At 35.0% G+C, this 27,225-nt stretch overlaps 1 pseudogene; it reads right to left on the reverse strand.

Annotated features, from left to right (window-relative positions):
* Positions 1 to 206: 206 nt before the first annotated feature.
* Positions 207 to 27,225, reverse strand: part of LOC119879254 — a 35,509-nt pseudogene continuing 8,490 nt past the window's right edge.

Here is a 27,225-nt window from a genome sequence, read left to right on the forward strand (position 1 = left end):
ATTATTTAAAGTATGTACAGCATAATCTAAAAGAGACACATATATAAACATATGAAATGAATTTCAGCTCATTAGAAAACTCTGGGGAGTAAGAGACAGAAAAGAACCATATCCTACCATCTCAGACTTTGAGTCTAAGTCTAAACTTGAACTCTGCTTTAAGTACCAAGGAAAAACTCCTCAAATATAAGTATATATTCAGTAATTCAGAGTATCTTGTTTCACCTTAAGAAACAAAGAGTACCAAATATTTTTAAGAGAAATAAATTTATAGAGAGGAAAATAAAAAGCTCATATTTAATTACCTTTTCTAACTTTTTGGCCTCGATGTGTCGTAGTACTTGTTCTCGCCAATCATGAGGAACTTTACTTTTTCCTGGAGGATCTAATAAAGAATGCTCAGAACCAACCCTTGCATTTGGTCTTTTTGAAGGACTAGTCCGTGAATAATTAAAATCACTAACTGACATAGTTCTCTCTGGTATTTCACTAATGGAGGGTCGTGCACTCTGAGGTCTTGATGCATTTGGACCATCCATGCTATATGTTCGTGCAGAAAGAGGTCTCTGTGATCCTGACATCATTGGAGTTCTTCCCACTGAATGTAACTCTCTGTACGACAAATAATCTCCTTCAGGAATTTGGCCCCGCCTTGTGGGACCTGACTCACCAAGATTTACAGAAGCTGTAGAAGACACACTACTTTGTCGCTGAATGGTAGTTCGAGTTGCTCCAGGAATGAGTCTGTCACTTGGTGAAATGGCCCACATTTCCCCATGTCTTCCTGGGCCAAGTCTCTGATGCAAATGATATCCAGTATTAGCTCGAACATTGTTATGGTTAGAGAAATTCATATTGGCAGAATGTTTAGCATAACTGTGACTTTCTGTGCTCTCTGATCTAGGAAGACGCTGTGGAGGAAAACCGACATGATCTATTTGGGGATTTTGTTTGGTGTGCCACAAAGTGTCCTTGACTGCAGCACTACTACTGTATTGGATATTATATCTGGTGGGAGGACTCATATATTCCTGAGGCGCAAGATTGATGGGGCCACTTACTGTGGGCGCCTCTTATCATACTTGGCTCTTCAGGATTATGATCCTTGAATCAAATTTGAAAATTGCCTTTGTACCTGATATTAAATCAAGAAGATGAAGAAGAGCCAGTAAATACTTGCAATGGTTGCATCATACAGAAGTGTAGCAGACTTGCTCCTGACAATATTTTTTCCATCACAGTAGGTGTTACTTTAATTGGTGCACTTGGCTGCTGTGGTCCATTATCACTAAGAATGTCATAGATTTTTAAACCCTCCAGTCTCCATATTAGTTATACTATGAGATTTCACAACAGATCCAATTGGCCCACTTCTCTGAGGAGAGAGATCTTCAGTACTTTTGGAAAATACCCATATCAACAGAAGAATCAGTGTCATGTGGTTCAGTCCTCTTAGGAGACTGTGGAGTTTCCTCGGAATGTCCATTTACCTTATTTACACATTCCAGATTAGGATACTTATTTCCATTTTCCAAGGGCTCAGCTTCTCCTTTAGTATTAATGCTTAAAAAGTCTGTTCCAAGCACTATATCCTGCGTCTTTGATCTTTCCACTATCTCTGGTTGAAATGTATCATTAGTTACAAGTTTATTAAGGTTCATATTGATATGGTCTAATTTGTGAGATTCATCAGATGTGGCTGTTGAGTCAACACCTTTCTCAATAAGAACTAATCGCTCTTCAATATTCAAATCATATTCTGGTAAATTAAAATCTTTTTTATCAAGAACCTGGAATTTTTCTTCTGTTGAGTGATTTAAAATATCTCCATTTTGTAAGAGGCTGTTAAAATTTTCATCTTCTTGCCTAAAACAAAGATAATTTTATCACAAACATCATAAAGCTCAGTTTCTTGGTAGTAAGAAGTATTAATAACTAGTTAATATGTCAGTACACAAAGTTAAAGAGCTGATAGTAATCAAAGATTAAAGTCATTTATTAGCAAGTAGTAATATTAAAATATTATTGTAATAATCAAATAATGTATTTACATTAAATGGAGACAAGTAAACCATTAATTAAATTCACAGATAATCAAGGTTAATTTTTTTTTTTCAAGGTTAATTTTCAACAGGATCACCACTTGTCAGAATATAGTTTAATAGAGCTAAACGGTGAAGAAAGATGGACTTATGCACCTTTCCAGGAATGTGCTAAAAAAACATGAAACGTTTGAAAGATGGGCAGATACATGAAAAGCCAGTAACTTGAACAGCTGAGCAAGAGCACAGACCATTTTTACAAATAATTCGAAAACCTAACATTAATAACCAAGTTAGTCATATATTTTTTTTTCAAAGTTAGTCATATTAACTAAGTAGTTAGTATTAGTTTCAAATATATAAACAAAGGAATTGTAAAAAGCTAATAAGAATTAAACAAGTACTCAAAGGTCTACAAAAAATGTCAAGAAAGTCAGCTATGCAAAAAAAAAAAAAAAGAGAGACAGAACTAACCAAAAAAAAAATGTCAAGTATTGTACGGTGATTTAAAAAATAAACAATGTAGCCCTGAAAAAATCTGAAGATAAAAAGCAAACTAAATCTAATCACTCTTCTAAGTTACTTCATTGCATTTGGCAGATGTTTATAAATGTACTATTCCAAAGTTACAGAAAACATTTTATTTCTACTTGGTGGAAATAAATACCTACTTATATTTCACACAAATACGAAAACATATTTGTGTTTTGCCATATAAATATTCATGTTTAACAAATATTCCTTAGCTTTGATCTTCCCATTAGGTAACAGACTATACTCATTACTAGAGTATACTAGTATACTATACTCATACTCATTACTAGAAATAAGACAAAGGTGTGGATATATCCCTTTCTTAGCCTTTATTTCATTACACAAAAAACATGATTTATAAAATACAAAACTCAACAAAATACTCAAGAAATTAATCATTATCTTACCATCTAAGAGATTATACATTTTTTTTTACCATACTAGGTCTTAGCCTCAAATTCAGAGAACAGATATAAATAATCATAATTATAAGTATGTGATAGCTAAATTCATTTTGAGACATAAAATTCACCTTCCTTTTACAATACAGATCAATTCAAACAAAATTTGACTTAACTATGCCTGAAATTTAAGAATCAATTTACTCTAAAACATAGTCAACAATATTAATATTCAGTAGTAACCCAAATCATTCTAATAAGCACCTAGCTGATACATTAACATGAAGGCAAAACAACACATTTTATTTTGATAGCCAAATACCTTGAAAGTCCAAATAATAGTTGTTTTAAACTTCAGCTAACTTTAGCCTATAGAAATTAAGACTAGTTTCAGAGTCTGAATTTAAGTCTACAAATTTAAGTCGAACTCAAAGTTACAGAAGTAGTTAAAAGTACTGAATGCCCTTTAATGGCACCTCTCAAAAATGAGTTATCTAAAAAGTACCTATTTCAACTTGAATTACTCCAAACAAGCTGTTTATGTTGTAATACCTAAAAATGCAGTAAAACTGTCCAACTTTTTAATGAAGATAATTATATTTTAAATCCTTTCTTCTCTATTTATTTTTAGGTTTATTTTTTTAGTAATCTCTACCATGTGTGGTTTGAACCCATGACCTCAAAATGAAAAGTTGCATGGTCCTCTTCTTCTCTATTTAAAAAACTAATACAAATGGAAATGTAGCAAAGCTACATAGTAGTAATGAGGAAGAAATCATCTACTACTACCGAACTATTTCTATAATAGTAATTTGTGAAATCCTTTTAGTCATATATATTTACTTGCTTTATTATCTCTATTGTACAAATAAATTATTCTGTTAAGACGTTCGTTCACAAACCTGATTTTGGCATTGATAGCAATATGAGTTTGTTTCACTGGAGAGCAGAGTGAGGTATCTTGACTACTATCAGTGTTAAGAGAAACTGAATCAGACATCCGAGATGGAGAAGAACAGTTGCTGTTATTCTGATTGCTATTGTGTGTGACTTCATCTGATAAAGAATCTGTATCCTTTGTATCATCTGAAACAAAACAAAACAAAAAGTAAACCGTTGATAAAGTCACTAAGGATTTCTCTTTAATACTTTGCAATGATGACAAATGGCATTTACATTGTTCTGGTTCAATATATAAAGAATTATATGGATTAGAAGATAACCAATGACACTTCTGAAAATTCAGTCCTAATACACACAAAGATTAAGTAATTTAAAACGTGATATCTTTAAGTTTAATACATATAATCTATGTTAAGGTTACCCAAAATTTTAGTTTTAACTACTGACAAGATGATATTATACAATGTTTTTCTAAGGCCATCAATTAGTTTTAGTGTATATGGATCTTCCACTCACTCATTCACAATTTTTTTTTTCAGTAGGCTTTACACCCTGTGTGGGGCTTGAACTCACAACCTAGCAATCAAGACTCACATGTTCTAATGATTGGGCCCGCCAGATGCCCCCTCATTCACGACTTCAGTTTCACAAGGTCAACTCTCTTTTGCTATTTTTAAACCATTTCAAAGAATTGCACATGAAAAAGCAACTATCAATATATGAGAAGAATTTTGTTTTTTATTTTTTTATTTTTTTTTATTTTTTATTTTTTTTTTTAATTTTTATTTATTCATGATAGGCACACAGTGAGAGAGAGAGGCAGAGACACAGGCAGAGGGAGAAGCAGGCTCCATGCACCGGGAGCCTGATGTGGGACTCGATCCCGGATCTCCAGGATCGCGCCCTGGGCCAAAGGCAGGCGCCAAACCGCTGCGCCACCCAGGGATCCCAAGAATTTTGTTTTTTATACACAGAAACAGACAATATTCATATTCCATTATATAGGCAGGTACATTTTAAAAAGTATTAATTTTTTTAAAGTAATGATAAAAAGATAACTTGGGACACCCAGTTGTTCAGTGGGGAGAGCATGTGACTCTTGATCTCAGGATTGTGAATTTAAGCTCCAAGTTGGGCAAAGAGCATACCTAAAAAAAAATTTAAAAAGATAATAACTCTATATCTTTACAACCCTAAAAGCTGTTTTTAATGCCATTCTACCCAAATCATAGAAACAGTATACAGAGACACAGTCACAGGAGATTACATGAATTAAGGATTTTTTAAATCTGTTCTAAATATCTTAGGAGCACAGTTCAAGCAGTCTGGATTGTCTTTACAGTTGATAATAATAGCACATAAGGCTTTATATCTTCAACTTTAAGGATTTGGGTGCTGGAGTCTTAATTTTTTAAATACTGTTAAGATAGCAGGTAAGCTCTTTCCTAGATATTATTCCTCTTCTTCCACCTCCTTGTGACAGATAGCAACATGTAAAATACTTAGCACAGTAAGCAACTAGTAAGTGCTCAGACAAATATCACCACCATTATTTTTATGAAACCCAAATTATTCAAGAGCCGCCCAGATGTAAGTTTAGTCAAGGCCATAAAGGCAAAAACTAGATCAATATTTGGTAAAGATAATACAGGGCACTAGTGGGAAGGGGTGAAAGGAAGGGATAGATTTCCTTCAAGTTCCCTCTCATTTCTAAGAAGGGTCTGAGATTCTATGTTATATGAAAAAATGGCTGCGGTGTGAGTATGGTTTAAAAAGAACTCCAGGACAGATAAAACAATAAGCATCTATTCTGTATCAGGTACTGTGCCAATCTGAGTACACTGAATAACCTAGTACATTTGATACTCACAACCTCTTCATTAGCCTCAATGAATGTTAGGTAAATTCATATGCATAAAATTAAGAGCTCAAGGATTACCCAGCAAATAAGCAGGAGAAATGGGATCATGCTCTTATATGTAACCTTGCATGAGAGAAGAGAAAATACCTAGCAATTTTTTTTTTTAATAGAGAGCTAAGGAATAGATCTTTTAGAAAGGCATGTTTTGAAAATTATTTCTAAAAAAGTATTTTAAGTAGTATAATGACACTTAAAGAAATTTATTTCAAAAAAATTTATGAATTTACACATTCAGCCCATTTCTATTCTTAGTGCTTTCAACAATCTAACCTTTTTTGTTATTACTAAGAGCTACCACTTTTGGCTGGTTAATGGAGCTTTCAATTAATGGTGGTCGCATCTCTGCCATTTTCATTTCTTCATCAGAAGAAAGTTCTTCAGATTCCTAATTTAAAGAAAAAAAAAGAAAGTATTTAAATAAATTTTGGTTTCTTCAAATGAATAGATAGTAAGTCATAAGAGCTTTAAAGAGAAAAGAATACTTAGAACATGGATGAAAAAATTTTAATGGTAATAGTGATTAAAACTAATATATGATTTAAGTTTTTCAAAATACAGATATAAAACTATGGCAATTATTACCAATATGTCAAAGTGACTATGGGATAATTTTCCATGGGAGGCCTTAATTCAAGGTCAAGTGTATTAATGATTCAAGCATATTAATGATTATTATATGCCTGGTACTATGCCAAGTGCTAGAGTAACAAAAACACAATAATAAAAACAACAATAAGAAGAAACTGTCTTTAAAAAAATTAACAATAAGAAACTGTCTTTAAAAAATTCAGTTTAGTCAAGGTGTTCCAACTGAAAGTCTTTTCCTAATTCTCACATTTATTCCCTCTAAGATTATCAGGTTCCAAGGAGTCAGAAGGACTGACGTGTTATTCTATTAAAATGACTTAATGGCGATTTTTGGCCAATTTGAAGACGGAATTTTTTGTTATTCTCCACGAATTTTTCTCTAATATTTGGCAATGGTCACAGATGATCTGCCATTGAAAGCTATTAGGTCACGGGGCTAGTGAACAAAAGGAGTGGGTAGTGAAAAACTTTTTATTGAGATATTTTAATGTTGTAAATATTGTATATAAAAATAGATCTTTTGCATGTTAAATTATTCCTAATGACAAAAATTAAAAAATAATATGAAAATAAATGACAAGTCTTAAACATTGTTCTGTTAAAAGTACTAAGACTTTTAGGTACTCATAAGTGACCTAATAAAGATATGGACCAGAGTCAGCCAACTAGTTCAGTAAAAAGGCCCGATCATAAATATGTTACACTTTGAGGGCCTGAAGGTCTATTTCAACTACCCATCTCTGCCACTGTGGCACGTAAGCAGCCATACACAACACATAAACAAACGAATGTGGCTGTGTGCCACGAAAATTGAATTTTTCGGGATCCCTGTGTGGCGCAGCGGTTTAGCGCCTGCCTTTGGCCCAGGGCGCGATCCTGGAGACCCAGGATCAAATCCCACGTCAGGCTCCCGGTGCATGGAGCCTGCTTCTCCCTCTGCCTGTGTCTCTGCCTCTCTCTCTCTCACTGTGTGCCTATCATAAATAAATAAAAAAATAAAAAAAAATAAAAATAAAAAAAGAAAATTGAATTTTTCACTTGTCAAGAAATATTCTTTTTCTTTTGATTTTTATTCAACATTTAATAATGTAAAAGCAGTTCTTAGCTTGCAAGTCATATAATGACAGGCAATGGGCCAGATATGGGCCACAGGACACAGTTTGCCAAACCCTCTTCAGGACTGTACTATAATGGAAAGATACTTCTAGTTAGTAGAATAGGAAGAGAAAGTGAAGAGGGAAGGAAGAGATGTGAAGGGCAACGTAAGAGAGGCATGACATTCTGAACAGATGAAAGAATGGAAATAAGAGAAGGTATGTAGAGCATGCCAACTCCATGTAGCCAGAGCTCAGATAACTGGCAGGACACAGAAAAGTCAGATTGGATTAAACAGGGAAAGGTTTTGCTTTGAATTTGGACTCAAGTATGTGTTGGTCATTATTGGAAGTTGCCAAGCCAGGAATTCACATCAGATTATCTTTTAAAATGGTAACTCTTGGGACGCCTTGGGGGCTCAGTGGTTAAGCGTCTGCCTCCGGCTCAGGGTGTGATCCGGGGTCCTGGGATCGAGTCCCATATCGGGCTCCCAGCATGGAGCCTACTTCTCCCTCTGCCTGTGTCTCTGCCTCTCTCTCTGTGGCTCTCATGAATAAATAAATAAAATCTTTAATAAATAAATAAATGGTAACTCTGGTATTAAGAATGTAAGGGAAGAGAAAGAGACCAGCAGAAAGGGATCTGGCTATCCGAAGTCTGAAAGAAAAAAAAATCTGTCCTTAAGCAATGGCAGTGATGGTTGATAAAGAAACAAAGAATTTGACAGAAATTTTGGAATGAACAGGACCTAAAGACAATGAATGCAAAGAATAAGAGAACAGGAGAAGGAAGAACAAATGGTTTGTCCTAATTTTTGATTCGTGCAGTGCTTTCAGCTGCTGAGATTTCCTCCTATACTACACCTGGCGTCTGGGAGCTATGGCCTCCCACATTCCCTCCCCGTTTGTCTCCTGTGCTCACATCAATTAATCTTCTTGCAGTTAGCTCTTATTTTTTGCTTTCATACTCTTTGCCCTTGGATTATATTTTCTTCAATGATTATGTTTAATGTAGATAATTCTTTAGTTTATAATCTAGCTTTAATTTCTAGGGTCCTGATCCAAGGTTCCTGGGATAGAGCCCTGAGTCGGAGCCCTGCGTTGGGCTCCCTGCTCAGAGAGGAATCTGCTGCTTCTTCTCACTCTCTCTCTGCTCCTACCACTGCTTGTGTTCTCTCATACTCTCTTTCCCAAATAAATAATAAAATCTTCAAAAATAAATAAAAAATAAATAAATAGGTGAATTACGTAATATGTGAGCTATACCTCAATAAAGCTATTTAAAAAAAGCTACAGTTTTTATTGATCCACTAGAAGAAACTTTTAAAAGAAAAAGTCTCAGACTCCACCAAAAAACTAATAGAACTGAAAACTGAATACAGAAAGTCACAGGATACAAAATCACTATACCGAAATTTGTTGTATTTGTATACACTAAAAAGAAATTAAGAAAACAATCCCATTTACAATTGCATCAAAAATAATAACCCCCCCCCAAAAAATAATAATAATAATAAAACCCCTAGGCATAAACTTAACTGAGGAGGTTAACTCTAAAAACTGTAAAGCACTGATAAAAGAAATTGAAAATGACACAAATGGAAAGACATTCCATGCTCATGAATTGGAAGAATATTGTTAAAAAGGCCAGATTGCCCAAAGCAATCTATAATGTAATCAGTTTCAAAATTCCAAGAGCAGTTTTCACAGAACTAGAATAAATAATCCTAAAATTTGTATAGAACCCCAAAAGATCCCAAATAGCCAAAACAATCTTGAAAAAGAAGAATGGGAGGCATCTGGCTGGCTCAGTTGATAGTAGAGCATGTGACTCTTGATCTGAGGTCATGAGTTCAAACCCCACATTAGGTGTGGAGTCTACTTAAAACAAAACAAGAGCAAAACTGGAGGTATCAAAATCACATATTTCAACATAGACTACATGAAGCCATAGTGATCAAAACAGTAATAGTACTGTCATAAAATTAGAAACACTGATCCATGGAACAGAATAGAGCCCAGAAATAAATTCATGATCATATGGTCAATCACTGACAAAGCAGGAGAGACTATCAAATGGGAAAAATAATGTTTCTTCAACACATGGTGTTGGGGAAACTGGACAGCAACATGCAAAACAATGAAACTGGCCTACTTTCTTATATTATTCATAAAAAAAAACTCAAAATGGATTAAGGACTCAAATGTGAGACCCGAAACCATAAACATCCTAGAAGAGAGCACAGGAAGTAATTTTTTTGACACTTCCTTTTTTCTTCTTTTTTTAAGATTTTATTTTTAAGTACTCTCTATACCCAACTCAAACTCACAACCATGAGATCAAGAGTCGTGTGCTCTACCAACTGAGCCAGCCAGGTGCCCCAGAACATTTTTCTAGATATGTCTCCAGAGGCAAGGGAAACAAAAGCAAAAATAAACCACTGGGACTGCATCAAAATAAAAAGCTTCTGCACAGCAAAGGAACCAATCAATAAAGCTAAAAGTCAACTTACAAGGGGCACCTGGGTGGCACTTGGGTTGCTCAGTCGGTTAAGTATCTGCCTTCAACTCAGGTCATGATCCCAGGGTCCTGGGATCAAGCCCCACATGGGGATTCCTGCTTAGCAGGGAGTCTGCTTCTCCCTCTACCCCTCCCCACTCCCCATGCTCTCACGTGCACTCTCTCTAATAAATAAAATCTTAAAAAAAAAAAAAAAAGACAACTTACCAAATGGGACAAGACACTTGCAATAACATATCTAATAAAGGGTTAGTATCCAAAATATTTTTAAAAAAGGAGCCCTCTTGCACTGCTGGTGGGAATGCAAACTGGTACAGCCACTGTGGAAAACAGTGTGAGAGTTCCCCCAAAAAATTAAAAACAGAATTACCATATGATCCAGTAATTCCACTACTGGGTATTTACCCAAAGGAACACACACACACACACACACACACACACACACACACTTGGAATATTACTCAGCCATCAAAAAGATTAAAATCTTGCTATTTGCAACAACATGGATGGCTCCAGAGAGTAAAATGCTAAGTGAAATAAGTCAGTCAAAGACCAATACCATATGATCTCACTCATATGTGGAATTCAAGAAGCAAAACAAACGAACAAAGAAAAAACAGCAAATTGAGAATCAGACTCTCAGCTATAGAGAACAAACCGATGGTTACCAGAGTGGAGGTGGGTAGGGGGATCAGTGAAATAGGTAATGGGATTACGAGTGCTCTTGATGGGTACTGAGTAATATATAAAATTGTTGAATCACTATATTCTACACCTGAAACTAACGTAACACTGTATGCTAACCATATGAAATTTTAAAAAATTCTCAGACATTCAAGAAAAAAAAATACTTCACAATCAACGATAAATGCTTAACTAAGCGAAATAATTTAAATATACCAAAAATAAATAAATAAATATACCTATGGCAACCTTTTCATTGTTAAGCAATTGAAATGACATATTTTGAATAATTAGAATAGAAACATCATACTCTAATTTCCATGGTAAACACCTGAGTGCAATACAGGCATAAAGTTTTCAGTTCAGAGTGATACTATAGCAAATACCATGAAATTTCTCAAATGAGTTGGCCTATTTTCTGCTTTTGATATGTTTCATCTTATCTTTAGTAGCAACAATGAGATACAAAATTTTTAAGACTGTTACAGCTGTTTCAGAGAACAATCACAAAGCAGTTACCTCAAAAACGTCATCATGATTAACAATATGCTTCAAATTCTCAGAGGCCTTCATATTTGTAGTCACTGGTAGACTTCCAGGACTAATCTCAGCTTCAGATTCACTGGTCTTCTGTAAAGAGTTTCCTATCATATACTTTTCTCTTTCATCAGCTTTGATTCTTACTGGAGTGGTACTTTCTGAAGTCTGCATAAAAGAAGAGATAAAGAATTCACATTCCTTAACACTTTGTATCTATTTTTGTACCGTAGTTCAGATTAGAATTTAAAAGTAGGATGCCTGGCTGGTTCAGTAGGAAGAGTGTGTGACTCTTCATCTCAGGATCATGAGTTCAAGCCCCACACTGGGTGTAGAGATGACTAAAAGCATATAGACACGTAAAAGTAGCTTCACATATTCCTATTCTGGATAAATCAAGGGACCTTTAAACATGGACATCTGTAGCAGTCACAGATAAAATGCTTATTGGGAGAACAGGTGGCCCCAAAGGTTCATGAACCACATTAAGCTTGATAATTTAGCTGAGGCTACACTTCACCTGAGGCTACACCTAAGCGGCCAAGCTGTTCATGAGTGAGTCACTTAGCTCAGCATGCTTGAACTCAGGATGGTTAGGTTGTTTTCTGCTGACTGTGGAATAGTAACTCTAGTGACACGAGAAAACTGGATTCTGTGATATAATGTGGAGGGGAAAAGTCCATTAAAGGAACACAAATTTTAAGGATCTGTGTAGGTTTCTGAAACATCTTCCAAAAATAATGTCATAGCAATTATATTTAAGATTAGAATTGGGTAGAGTGGATCAATGTTATTACGGGGGGAAAAAAAGTATTTCCATAACAATGAATTTTCTGACATTCCTTATCTTATTCTTGGTTCAGGCAAGATTTTTTAAAAGCTATGTTGACGCTATCCTGCCTACGTGGAACATCTGTAACCATACTGAAGTGGTAATAACAGCAATTAGAGAGTTTGCTGATTATTCCAGCTTTTACTTCAGGTAGCTGAGAATAACACCCGAAATTTGGGAGGACATTATCATGTATACAAAAAGGACCATTATTTTCAATTATTATTTTAAAGTTTTAAAAAGCTTGCAATAAGTTTTAGTCAACTCTTTTAAATGGAGTTTTCTGACCTTCACACCCACATCATTATTTACAACTTGCTGATCTTCATGTGGTTTCAGATCTTTTCCAGAATCGTCATAAGTCTCTTCATCTTTTAATCTATGTACAATGGTTTGAACAGTTTTGACCATATTCTTAAGCTCATCTGGGTACGGTGTTGGATACCTCTTTAAATTTCCCTCCTAGAAAAACAAAATAAGTAAAATGTGAAAAATGGATAAATATTTCTAACATCAAACTAAAAATTGATCTACAATCCATCTGAATTACACTTGTTATCTGGCTCCTAGGGGTAACTTTAAACACAGATGATAGATCATTGAAAGCATTTTAGAGACAATAAAAGAATGGTTTTATCAAAAGTAAAAGCCTTTATAGCTACAGATTTAACTAATGTTTTGAATGCTTTTTTTTTTTTTTTTTTTTTTTTAGCAGATGTATATGTATTCCATTTTAAGATTTATGGTGTGGGTATTGCCAACACCATCACTTGGCTTTAAAACAGTTATGTTTTCCAGCTAGATATTTATCCAGATACATAAAAAATTCCCACATTTATAAACCGTCTTATACACCAGGAAACAAATACTTCCAAAGTCAGTCTAATTGTCATTTTTTTGGATTCAGCTAGTTTATGTAAGGGAAAAATAATTACTCCATGAGTAAGTGGGAAATGAATTATTTACTACTTCTGTCACTGCAACACAGATTCTCAATCCCATAAAAAAAAAAGTTCGTAACAGAGTTCTTTTTTCCTAGAATATAAATAATAAATTAAAAGGAAAAGGGAAAACAATAATGTGTTTTTCTCTTATTTTTATATAAAATGGCTTATAATCATATAGTTTTATGCTGTTCTCAAATTCCTTCACATGACATATGTATAGGATCGATAAAATTTCAAGTGCCCTGAGGGCAAGAAATGAAACCTGTACTTCTCTGTATCTCCCAAAACAGCACAGTAAGGTAAGTAGCACCAAATAAGTATCAGTGGACCTCTTTCAAACTTGAAGGAAGAACAGGACTCACCCTGGGAGGTGCCTCCCTTTCATCTTTGTCTTCATCACAGTCAAATGCCACTTGAGCTCGTTGTTTCCTCTGTTCCTCCCACAGTGAAGGATTAAAACTTTCATTATCTGATATGAACATAACTAGAGAAAAACAAACAAAAATTAAAAAAAATGTATATATTACTGTAATTAAGAAAAACCATTACTCACTCGTAATTTTCTTTGAGTTATATACATTAAGGTAAGTCAAGACTGGTCAACACCGGCAGCATTAAATGTTACATTAACAGCTAGGCTGTGAGTCTAGTATTTCTTTACAATATTAATCACATATCTTTTCTTCCCTAAAGCTAATTTGTCTTGTTACCAGAAGGGTTCCTGAAAAGAATCTAACAATCATAGCATAGTAGATAAGGGATTTTTGTGCAGTTCCTCACAAAATGCAGCATGGTAATAGTGCTAGCTTTGGCAGCACATATACAACATGGTAATATATAAATTATTTCATCCAAGTTTTTGCATTCAGAATAATCTGCCCAATTCCAATATTGTTCATTACGTATGGGGGACAAGGAGATAAAGACAAAAGCAAAGCCAGTTATTTTGGTTAAAAAAGATTACCCTGATGCCTTATAATTACATCTTTGCATTATACATTACACTTTGTATAGCTTTTTTTTTTAAGATTTATTTATTCATGAGAGGCACAGAGAGAGAGAGAGAGAGAGAGACAGAGACAGAGACACAAGCAGAGGGAGAAGCAGGCTCCATGCAGGGAGCCCGATGTGAGACTTGATCCCGGGACTCCAGGATCACGCCCTGGGCCAAAGGCAGGTGCTAAACCGATGAGCCACCCAGGGATCCCCTACTTTGTATAGCTTTACTAAGTGAAGTGCTTGCAAGATATCTTCTATATCAAAATGTAAGAAAAACTGAAAATCTAATATAAACTCAACACTACATATCCTGCTATGTGATATTAATATTAAAGGTAAAGAAATAACAACTGTTACAGTTTTTCACTTATTAGGCAACTAAAAAATCTAAGTTCTAAAAATCAATCCATTTAAATATTATATCACTGTACAGAAGTGTGTGCAATACAAGATAAAATCACAGTTTTCTGCCCACTAAAAGAAAATGACTATACCCACTCAAAACAAAGGGGATTAAAAGTGTCCAAAATTGGTTAATAGAAAAAATGAAATTTCTGGAATACCCATATGTGGTCAACTTGAATACTTATGCATAAGTAGCATAATTATCATTAACTTTAAGTCCTTATTGTGTGCTTCTTACCTTCTTTAACATTCTGTCCAAACAAAGAATGCCACAAAGCCAAATACAAACGAGGGGAATTGAGTTTTTGTCTTCAGTTTTCCTTTATTTTCAATACTTGGTTCTAGTATTTTTTTATAGTCACAATAATGTACTATTTCAATCATCTACCTTATATGCTCTGGACTGCTCACTTCTACCAGAGGAAAGTGACATCACCTTGTTGTTTAGAACTATCACAAATTTATGGTATTCCCTAGTCTTTGCTCCATCTTTAGTGGTGTCCAGGAATCCTTCTATTTATTTCTAGTTAGTCTTTTCTCTCACCACAAATCACTTCCACAAACACCCTTCCCCCAGCCGCTAGAGGCAATTTTCTCTTTGATTTTAATGAGTAAAGAAATGAAATCAAAACACTCAGACTGATAATTCCCTGAATCCTTCTTCAACAACCAGTTTTCTCCAACTACACAGTTACATGGATGCATACTTCCCACTGAACACTAATTCCTCCATGTAACCCAAAATACCATGCCTTCTCTTCCGAATTTATCCATCATTATCCCCCTTTAGAAGAAGAGCTATTGCTGCCCTCCCCCTCCCCTTTTTAAAAAGATTTTTAAGTAATCTCTACACCCTACGTGAGGCTCAAACACAACCTGGAGATCAAGAGTCTCAAGTTCTACCGACTAAGCCAGCCGGGCACCAAAGAACATGAGCTTCTTGAAGCAAGGATTTTTATCTTTAAATACTTAGATCTAATACACTGCTTATCGAGCACATAGGTGCTCGATAAAAATGGAAGGAATTAAATGTAAACCAAGTATTTCTTCCCTTAGAGAGTATAAAACTCCAAGCCAAGAACATTGTATTTTTTTTTATTTCTTTGAGGCACTGTGATAAAGGAAAAAGCTTTTCTTGAATTTGAAAAGAAATTCTCCCACCTGGCATGTCAATGCAGTTTCTGATTCGCTATTTTAAGTGCATTATGTTTCCTTGTAATAATATCTATAATGAAATACGTTGAGAAACATGTAAACTCTAAAAGGACTCAGAATATGATTATTATTTTTATTTAAGTAATCTCTACACCCAAGATGAGTCTCAAACTCACAACCCTGAGATCAAGAGTCACATGCTCCACTGACTAAGCCAGGCAGGCGCCCCAAGAACTTAACATATAAGTGTATCTCAAACTTTTCCTTTTAATACTCTTCTACTCTAAAATACATCTCTCAAATCAAAAATTGAAAGGGGCAAGATTTTATTTTGCTGCTTCTAATTTTCATATCACAAATAAATTTCCCTGAAGTATGAACAAACACTAAGGGAATAAATTAAAATTACAGAAATGATAGGAGGCTAAGCAAATCTGAATCATGAAAAGAGAAGACAGTAAAAGAGATCAAGGCATGAGTATATCCATGATTAGAACAGTTCTGAGCAGGAGTCACCAAAGTTTTTCTATAAATGGTTGGATAATAAGTATGTTAAGCTTTGTGAACCAAGAGACAAAAATCACGAATACTATAGTAGGTACTTATGAGAGAAATCAAATTTCCATAAGATTTCTGACAAAATTTAAAATATACTAATAGTTGAGTACCATTTTCTGTTATACAGTAAATGAGAAGACTGAAGTTCTTACTCATGGAGTAATGGTACCGACTATCATCAAAATGATGTGTATACTCACTATAGAAACTATTCTTAGCTTGTGGGCCACAGAAAAACAGGTATCAGGCCAGATGTGGCCCATGGGCCACAGTGTGTCAATCACTTTTATTGGAACAAAAAGTGTTATGACAGAAGATATTTATCTGACTATTCCGTGGAAGGGCCTTCAACAGTATCTCACATTTATAGAGTTTAGTTCATTACTCAAATAAAAACTACACATATGCTTTTGCCTAGTTTTATTCATTGTTGGAATCATGCTTGGTTATTTTAATGTTAGTTAAAATTAAAGGAAAATAACATTCTGAAGTCTCCATATGACAGCAACAAAAGCAGGTAGACAAAACACTAATAACACATTAATATAATAAAAATATCAAAGATTAAATATGTCCTCCACTCTGGTTCCATCACCAGGGAAAAAATAATTTTATTTGAAGATCTTCCTTCAGAGTGATATCTGTATTAGATTTCTAATAATTACCAGTTCTTATTATTTTTCTGAAATAGAAGCAGCAAAAAATGAGAATAAGAACCAAATCCAAAAAAAAAAAAAGAACCAAATCTCCCAATTTGCCTTTTTACCCCATACGACAGGGACCAAAAGCTATTAAATCTGGGCTCACTTAAGAATGGTTTTAAAATTTTTAAATGTTGAGGCCAAAACCCAAAACATAAAAAACTAGTTCATGACACATGAAAATTACATGCAATCTAAATTTCTCTGTCCATAAATAAAATTGAATTAGTACACACTTATGTTCATCTGTTTACATATCATCTGTTTTTCCACTAAACAGCATCAAGTAGCTTCAACAAAAACCTATGGTGTATGAAGCCTTTAATATTTATTAAATGGGGGATCCCTGGGTGGCGCAGCGGTTTGGCGCCTGCCTTTGGCTCAGGGTGTGATCCTGGAGACCGGGGATCGAATCCCACGTCGGGCTGCCGGTGCATGGAGCCTGCTTCTCCCTCTGCCTGTGTCTCTGCCTCTCTCTCTCTCTCTCTCTCTGTGACTATCATAAATAAATAAAAAATTTAAAAAAAAAGAATATTTATTAAATGGGGGCCCCTGGGTGGCTCAGTGGATTAAGTGTCTGCCTTGGGCCCAGGTCATGATCCCAGAGTCCTTGGTTCAAGCCCCATGTCAGGCTCCCTGCTCAGCAGAGTCTGCTTCTCCATCTCCCTTTGCCCCTCTCCTTACTCATGCTCTGTCTGTCTCTGTTTAAAATAAAATAAAATAAAATAAAATAAAATAAAATAAAATAAAATAAAATAAAATAAAATAAAATAAAATAAAATAAAATAAAATAAAATAAAATAAAATAAAATAAAATAAAATAAAATAAAATAAAATAAAATAAAATAAAATAAATAAAATAAAATAAAATCCAAATTAGTTTATTAAAAATATTTATTAAATGGTTCTTCACTTAAATAATTTGCTACCCCATGCAACAGGACATTAAAGTCTCTTCTCTACACTAAGAATTCACTCTTCTCTTTCCTCACAAATATTTTAACATTCTATTTTAGCACTCTATCATCCCATGTAAAAAAATAACTATTTCGGGATCCCTGGGTGGCGCAGCGGTTTGGCGCCTGCCTTTGGCCCAGGGCGTGATCCTGGAGACCCGGGATCGAGTCCCGCGTCGGGCTCCCGGTGCATGGAGCCTGCTTCTTCCTCTGCCTGTGTCTCTGCCTGTCTCTCTCACTGTGTGCCTATCATAAATAAATAAATTAAAAAAAATAACTATTTGAATATATTAATTATGTAGCTAACTGAAATACTGTTAGAAATCACCTTTAGAGATGAAGTGGAAAATTGAAACATGAGTCTCAGTGACTATAGCAAACAAAGGAAAAAAACACCTATTGATGTTTCCAAACACTTGTTAAATTTCCTGTAATGCACAAACAAGGGCATACGCCAGTGTTGGTATATCTATTTTGAACTTCTTCATTTTTTTTTCTTGGTAATCTCTACGCCCAATGAGGAGCTTGAATTCAAGATCCTGAGATCAAGAGTCACAGACTGTACTGAATGAGCCAGCCAGGTGCCCCTGAACTTGTCTAATGCACATACAGAGTACTTGCATAAAACAATATTTCAACATTGACTATCTAAAATGAAGTATACTATATTTTGTTATGGATAGATATTTCTAAGTTATATTGCTAAATATGGGAATTGGGGATTTATTTAAATATATGGAAAAGGAATCGTGCTTATAAATCTATTCTCTAAGCATTAGTTATAGATCCCCAATGAAAGAAGGTACTCATATCTGACTTCTCACAGTATTAACTTATAATTCAATTCAAAAGCTAAATAGTTTTGTTTTACCCAAATCTCATTATATATTCCCATGAAATAACTTATCAAGTCTTTTATTCCTTTTTGCAAAGAATAAGAAATAATTAGCACAGATAAATGAGTTCTTTATCACCAATAATGGAACAGAAGTTAAATGATTTTAATTTTAATTTTTTATTTTTTATTTTATTTTTTTTAAAGATTTATTTATTTATTTATGATAGACATAGAGAGAGAGAGATAGAGAGAGAGGCAGAGTGTGTCACAGGCAGAGGGAGAAGCAGGCTCCATGCCGGGAGCCCGACGTGGGACTCAATCCCGGGACTCCAGGATCACGCCCTGGGCCAAAGGCAGGCGTTAAACCACTGCGCCACCCAGGGATCCCCGATTTTAATTTTTAATGTATTTAAGAATTACAAAACTGGTGGCTGAACCTGCCAAAACAATAACAACATCCAATTTGATTATGCCATTGTGTTGATAAGCACTTTATATCCAGTGCTTCTCATCTGTACAAAACTCCTGCAAAACATATACTATTATCATTATTCCAAGATGAAGGAAACCGAAGTCCAAGAATTTATTTAACTTGCTTGTGGTAGGGGATCCCTGGGTGGCTCAGCGGTTTGGTGCCTGCCTTTGGCCCAGGGCACAGTCCTGGAGTCTCGGGATTGAGACCCGTGTCGGGCTCCCTGTATGGAGCCTGCTTTTCCCTCTGCCTGTGTCTTTGCCTCTCTCTATGTCTATCATGAATAAATAAATAAAAATCTTTAAAAAAAAAAGAAAGTATTCTTTAAAAAAAAAAAAACTTGCTTGTGGTATATTTTATAAATTAAAATTAATGATTAATTTAGATTTTCTTCAGTGTTTTTATGTATTAAGAGTTAATTTATAAATAACTTAGGGCCATAATGATTTTCACTGGTTTCAGAAAAATATACACATAAAAATTATATCTTTAGGTGTAACATAAAATATACATTACACATAGACACATAACAACATGTACTAAAAACAATTTTGCTCCTTAATCTAAAAGGCTTTATCATACCAAAACTGTTGAAAAATAGTAAAGTATATATATTCCCTTTCTAGGTAAAACATAAGAACCCTTTAGTCAGAATTCTACATATTATATCTTTATCTGGTATATGGATCCAAGCATAGTGTTTAGTCTACAACAAAAGAACAAAATAATTCCTGGTTCTATAGTTGTAATTACATAACACTTGACATGCATTCCTAACATTTAGCGGAAGAACAGAGAGAGATCTATAATAGATGAAGTTGAATTAAACAATTTCAAGGAATCACTTATGGAAGCATTTGGTCTATATGTATCTCTAACTTCAACTATCTACAACTCTGACATATGGACTTATTTTCTCATTTTCAGAAATTTATTTCCAAATTCCCTTCAAACTGGTAAAAGTTTATGAGACTTAAAATTCACTTCACACCTTTGCTGTGATTTGTTAGTATTTGAATTTTTAAAAGAAAAGAGATTCTTAAATTCCTACCATCCTCAGTCCTTGGCTGCTGAGGGAACATGTAGTTAGTGAGCACCATTTTCTGGGTCTCTGAATCAGTCTCTTTTTGAAGAGGTATCAGGGGTTTAGACTACGGAAAGAAAAATAAATGTTTAATTTTCAACAATTCTAAAGTAAATACATATCCAGTAATTCTTCTGAATAAGTACACACCATTTTTTCTATAAAATATCAATATGTATATTACAAAAGCAAGCTTATATATACATTAAAAACTTTTAAGCAGTGATTTGAAACCTTATAAAAATCTAAAAAATAACATTAATTTTTAGTATAAAACAAAACTCATACTGTATTGCAATTATCACTAGTTATCAATACAATTTAAAAACACCTCATATACTAAGTATACCCATAGTCCAATAATTACTTATCACAGTGATTTAATAAAGCTATAAAACAAGCCTTTCCATTTTATGTTATTGTGCCCCATTTATGTTATCATTTCCCTTTGGAAAGAGGCTTTTATAGAAATGGTTTAGAAGATTTAGTCTAGTTATCTGCAGGTTAATTCTAGCGGAAAAAAGAGCACTTAAACATTAAGTTATAACCTGCTTCTCTCCTCTGTCAACTGTCTCCTTTAATAAATGGTACCACAAGTTACTGACTTCAGTGGTATATTATAAACCTGTTATTTTGGACGTCATTTTTTCCTAAGCCTTCTTTCCTAACTGGTTATAAAGTGTTTCCAATTTATTATTAATATAACTAATAACTTTTGCCAGCCTATTAATCTAAAATCTTACCAATCCAAGTCTTGGTCAACTCCAAAGAGGCAAGCAACTACCCGATCTCTTCCTCACCCGCCACCCTATCAATCAAATCTTTACCCTTACTCTTGTGAAAACTTTGCAGCCAGCGAATTCCATCCGACAGTCTTATATCCCCAATTCAAGCACTTCTTCCATGCCCCTCAATTTGTTCCATGGTAAACAAACTGCCCTGCATCTCAAACATCTTTATTGAAAACTTTCCTTGACCTCCCTAGATACTTTCCTTGACCTCCTCAGATAAAAAAAATGGTAGATCTATTCCTTCCCCAAACAAAGACAGTGCTCTGCTCCTCTTTAGTCTTCTTAAATACAGGGGTGCTTATTCTCCCATAGCTCACAGACGCTGGGTCAGGAGGTGGATTCTGAGCTTACAAATGCTGTGAGATCATCACTGTTATCAAGTATAAATACTGTTTTTTTGAGGAATATAAACTGTGCCTCTACCCTCCTGAACTCTGCCTCTGCCATTGTATCTCCTTTCCTAGTATCCACTGACCTCTCAGTAGAATCCATCTATTCTTGACTCTTTTATGACAAATCTTTCCACAGTCATGGGTAATTTAATAGATACAAAACATAAATGACATGGTCATTCTCTTAACCCACTGATGTCTTAGCAGATGAGGAGTACATGGGAAAGGGGAAAGAAGTCTACTTAGATGGACATGTCAAAATTATTTGGAGGCTTTTAAAAACAAATCACTCCTGGAAATGGTTCTAAAATTGTGGTAATAACTGTACAATTCTATAAACATATTAAAAAGCATTCAACTGTACATTTTTAAATGGGTGAATTGTATGGTTTGTGAATATATTTCAATAAAGATGTTATAAGAAAACTAATCATCTGTTATTTATGGGGTAACAAAGGCAGAAACATAGATTGAGGCCTCTCCATTCCCTAAAACAAAACATCTAACTCCAGTAATCTCTATTTCTATTTCTTTTTAAAAACTTATTATTATTATTAGTTTTTTTTAGTAATCTCTACACCCAACACGGGGCTTGAACTCACAAGTCTGAAATCAAAAGTCCCATGCTCTTCCAACTGAGCCAGCCAGGCGCTTCTCTATTCCTATTTCAGATATTCAATCCATTCCCTTGCCATAATTCCCACAATGTAACCAGTAAATATTCATCCTCTGAAAACTAAAATCACTCATTCAACAAATATTTACTTATATTTGCCTTTTAGATGCCAAAGTCCTATAACAGGCACCAGGTATACATTGGTTACTGGTTTGGGAGAGTTTACAATACATGAGAGGAAAGACAGGGACAACAAAATGAGACATTATAGAGGTGTCTGGGTGGCTCAGTGGGTTAAGCATCTGCTTTCAGCTCAGGTCATAATCCCAGGATCCAGGGATTGAGCCTTGCATCAGACTCTGCTTAGCAGGGAGTCTGCTTCTCCCTCTCCCTCTGTGTGTGCGTCCTCTCTCTCTCACTCTCAAGTAAATAAATAAAATCTTTTAAAAAAACAAAATGAGACAGTACAACATAATTTAAGTACAGGTTAGAGTATAGGGAGCTAAGAGAAAATATAAGAGGTGTTCACTTATCACACTCTTGAGTGATTAGGAAAGCATTCCTGAAAGAATGCCTTTCTACATGATGAGTAGGCATTAACCAGGTAAGAAGGGGGAGAGAGAATGATCCAACAGTGCAGAACTCATTTGGGGATATGAAAATGAAGGTGTAAGGGATAAAGATGAAGATAGACGATGAGCAAGGTCTTGAAGGATACGATATGGAGAAAGGAGAAGTCATGAAAAGGCTTTTTTTTTTTTTTTTTTTGAAAAGGCTTTAAATAGATTAGTGCTGGAACAGATAAAAGGATTGCTTATAGTGTGGTTCAGAATGAAATCAGAGTGATATGAGATTGGAGGTGGTGGCAACAATGGAAGCAGAGACCTGTTAGAAATCTCAATAGTCCAAATAAACATTGTTCAACAGAAATATAATAGTGAGACTAAAATGAGAACCATAGATTATCTATAAATTTTTAGCAGCTGCATGTTTTGAAGGGCAAAAATAAGTTAAATTTTGATAATGTATCAAATTTAACATATCCTATAAATTTAAAATATAATTTTGATGTATGATCAATAAAAATTGCTAATATATTTTGCTTTGTTTTTACTAAATATACAAAATCCAGAGTATATTTTACACTTAGAGTACATCTCAAATTGGACTACACACATGACACTAGTGCCTACTGTTCTGGACAGTGCATGTCTAAGTAAAAGATGATACACTATATGATGAACAGTTAAGAGTTATACACCCAAGCCTCGGTCTCTAGCAAGTACTTTTTACTGATCTAGGGAGCCCAGGAAAAGAAAAAGATTTGGAGCAGAGGATGGAATGCTCACTTTTGGGCTAGATGAATTTGAGACATCTAGGTAGCAACGTTAAGTAGACAATAAGGGTGCAGTTTGGGAAAGAAAACTGAGCTAAGGGAAACTCTTAGGAATAATGGGCATATAGAGAGCAATTGCATCTTTTACATTAGAAAGTGTAGGAAAAGAAACTAAAGAAGAACCTAGAGTACTACAGGGGAACCAACATATAAAAGATTGGCAGAAGAAAAATTCCTAAAAAGGGAAACCGAGGAGTGGTCAATCACAAGGACAACCAGTAGAGAACGCTAAGATAGACACCACACAGGGCTCTCTCTCCACTGTTCCAACTATACTTGCCAGTCAGTCTCACCAAGACTGACACTCCCTTGAACTTTCCACCTTATTGCCATTGTTTTTCCTGGTCTCTGCTTCTCTCTTTGTACCTCATGGATTTCATTATAACCACCTTCCTGCCAATTACCAAGACCTCCTTGCACTTTCTTTTACACCTGGTGTGGCAAAGCTGTAATCCACAGTCATACCAACTGTGCACTTTCTTTGTATCACACAATTGAGCAAATTAGTGTAACTATGAGTTTGTGATAACCAACTTCAACAGGGCTCTCAATGTTGCCTGAAAACCTTTCCATGTTTCCTAAATTCTATTCTGAAGATAGTGTTTTCTGAAAAGGTTAAAAAGAAAAAACAGGATTTAAGAACTGCTTGGAAACAGCTACATTCTAAGAGTTTCAACATAAACATTATTAGCTCTCCCTTTCACAAACATCAGACCAAATTGCCTTCAAAAGGAAAAGAATCCCTGCCAGTTTTAATTTCCATCAGTTATACACCAGTTACCCAACCCCATCTTGTATTAATCTCATTGTCCACACAGCCTCCTCACAACAACCTATAGAAATGCTCTCTAATATTAAAGGATTCCCTCTTACATTGCCTCTAACTACCAATTTATGTTCCACTCCTCTTCTTTTTCATCCAACCTTCTTAAAAGCTTAATCAACAACTGTATGGCTTCATTCTCTCATTTATTCATTCCTTAAATTGCATCAATTGGGTTTTTGATGTACACCTCTAAAATTACATTAGTTATAGACATAGTAAGTTGGCAAGTTAAGTATAACTTGTCAAAATATAATGCATATTTTCCAGACTTCATTTGAATTGACCCCTCAAACAGCATTTATCCCATTATAACTTCATAACTTCTTCCATTAAGCCAGTTGCCTCATCATTAACTTGAATCTACTATCATATGGCCACTCTTTCTAAGCCTATTGACCCAGCTGCCACTTAAATGTAAGTAATAAATGTATATATGTATGTATGTATGTATATTAGTATTCCTCATGATTCATCCATCCCTAACAATTAAATAAATAAATTCAGAGCTCCTTTTGAGAAAATAATAAAAGCTATGAAACCACTCCCTAAAAAAAGGCGATTAAAATGATGAGCTGAACTCCTATTATCTCTTCTTGGGACAAAAATCTTTAAAAAATTTTTATAATAAACAAAAGGAGGGATCCCTGGGTGGCGCAGCGGTTTGGCGCCTGCCTTTGGCCCAGGGCGCGATCCTGGAGATCCGGGATCGAATCCCACATCGGGCTCCTGGTGCATGGAGCCTGCTTCTCCCTCTGCCTGTGTCTCTGCCTCTCTCTCTCTCTCTCTCTGTGACTATCATAAATAAATAAAAATTAAAAAATAAATAAATAAATAAACTAGTGGATTTGAAGTGAAGATAAGTAATTGCAAAATTGTATATTTAAAAAAAAAAAAAAAAAAAAAAAAAACAAAAGGAACAGATCTATAACTGTCCTGGAAAAAGAAAACTGCCTTCAGGAGTACTTACAGAAATCCCAGGAGATTTGAAATTTAAAGAATGGAGAAACCAAGAGCATAGAAACCAGAATCTAGGACAAAGCTGGAGAGGATTGTGGCCACTAGAATTGTTCTCTAGGTGCCTCTACCCAGATATATCAAAGGTACTTCAAACTTAACATACCTAACTGGAACTACTATCTTCCCATAAACCTTTTTTTCTGTTGTGGTTCCTCATCTTGGTTATTGTATCAATACATCAATACCACCGAGCCCTCCAGTCACATCTCTGAGGCTCACCTTCGTTTTTACTTCCTTTCTTCTCACACACATGAATTCTTCACATATTCTAGTGATGTGACCATTTTAAAGATTTTTATTTATTTATTCATGAGACACACAGAGAAAGAGAGAGAGAGGCAGAGACACAGGCAGAGGGAGAAGCAGGCTCCATGCAAGGAGCCCAATGTGGGACTCAATCCCGGGTCTCCAGGATCAGGCCCTGGGCTGAAGGTGGCACTAAACTGCTGGGCCACAGCGGCTGCCCATGATGTGACCTTTTAAGTTATATCTTAAATATACTAGCTCTTCTCTGGCCCTGTTACCATTATTTTACTTCAAGGTAACATTTTCTATGGCCTTGAGTTTGGCAATGCCCTACTCTCTAGTCTAGTCTCTCCTGCCTTCACACCAAGCACCACTACCCCCTGCTAAATCCATCTTCCACAATGCAGCCCAAAAAGCTTTCCAAAATAACAATCTTATCCTACTATTTGCTTGTTCATACGTCATACTGGTTCATCATCAACTATAGTAGGGTTGACATGTATTACAGGATCACTTCTTTCTCTTAAACTGATGGCATATATGAATAATTGATTATGATTATAATGACCAAAAGCCAATTTGCCTGGGATATTTGCATTTTACACATGCTGATGTGACATAGTTATCATAAAGCCCTTTTCATTATCAAAAGGGTCTTAGTATGGACAATAAATTACAAGTTACCCTAATCACAGCAATCTCCCACTGAGGCTGAGTATGACTTCTGAATCCTTATAACAATTATTCAGAAGCCAGTCATAAATTAACAGAGTTAATTAACTTGCCATGCAAGTTAATTAGAAAAGAAACTGTTCACCAGTCTTGAAATATAATGCAAGTTTCTCTGCATGGCATACAAGATTCTCCATGACCTGAGAGCTGTCTACCTCTCTGGCCTCATTTCCTACTCTTCCACTTAAAGGTTATGTTCTAGTCACAACGAACCACTTCTCCAGTTACAGAGTACCCTAGACTTCTTCACCAAAGAGTACTTAGGTTTATGATATTCCTTCTAATTAGTATTTTCTTCCCCCATCTTTGTTTAAATCCTTTTATTCTTCTAAGAAGTGGTTAGTCATTTGCAGGCATCTCCTCCACGGGGAAACCTGCATTTACATCCCCAAATTTTGCTTCTCTTCTTTCATCCTGAAGCCTAATCCTACTAAACCTTTTATCACATTGCATTACAATGACCTTCTTAATATCCTTACTTGGCCCATCTTAGTCTGCCTGGCACAAAGCAGTTGTTCAATAAATATTTCTTGAATGAAAATGAACAAACGAATAAGGAAATGAATCAACTGTTCTGTTTAAGACTTCAGAAACTCATGAAAAATTATGTGACTCCATGTACTGCATACAGGTACATTTCCTAAATGGTCAGTGAAATATCCAAGAGCAATTTATTTTGTTGTGGGTTTTTTTTTTTTAAGAGCAATTTATTTTGATAATTCTACTCAAATTACTTTCACATACCTTCTCCCCTATATGTTGTTCTTTCTTAGCAAAATGACTGCTTCATACTGTGAGGGAGATTTTATAGCTACACAAGATGATTCATTATTTACCTGTTTATTACTTGTCAAACTGAGAAAAAACACAAAACCCTGTATCACTACAATTTTTTTTAAAGATTTTATTTATTTATTCATGACAGACACACACACAGACAGAGGCAGAGACACAGGCAGAGGGAGAAGTAGGCTCCATGCAGGGAGCCCGACGTGAGACCCGATCCTGGGTCTCCAGGATCAGGCCCCGGGCTGAAG

The sequence above is a fragment of the Canis lupus genome, unplaced genomic scaffold, assembly GCF_011100685.1.
Source record: "Canis lupus familiaris isolate Mischka breed German Shepherd unplaced genomic scaffold, alternate assembly UU_Cfam_GSD_1.0 chrUn_S496H658, whole genome shotgun sequence".
Classification (NCBI taxonomy): Eukaryota; Metazoa; Chordata; class Mammalia; order Carnivora; family Canidae; genus Canis; species Canis lupus.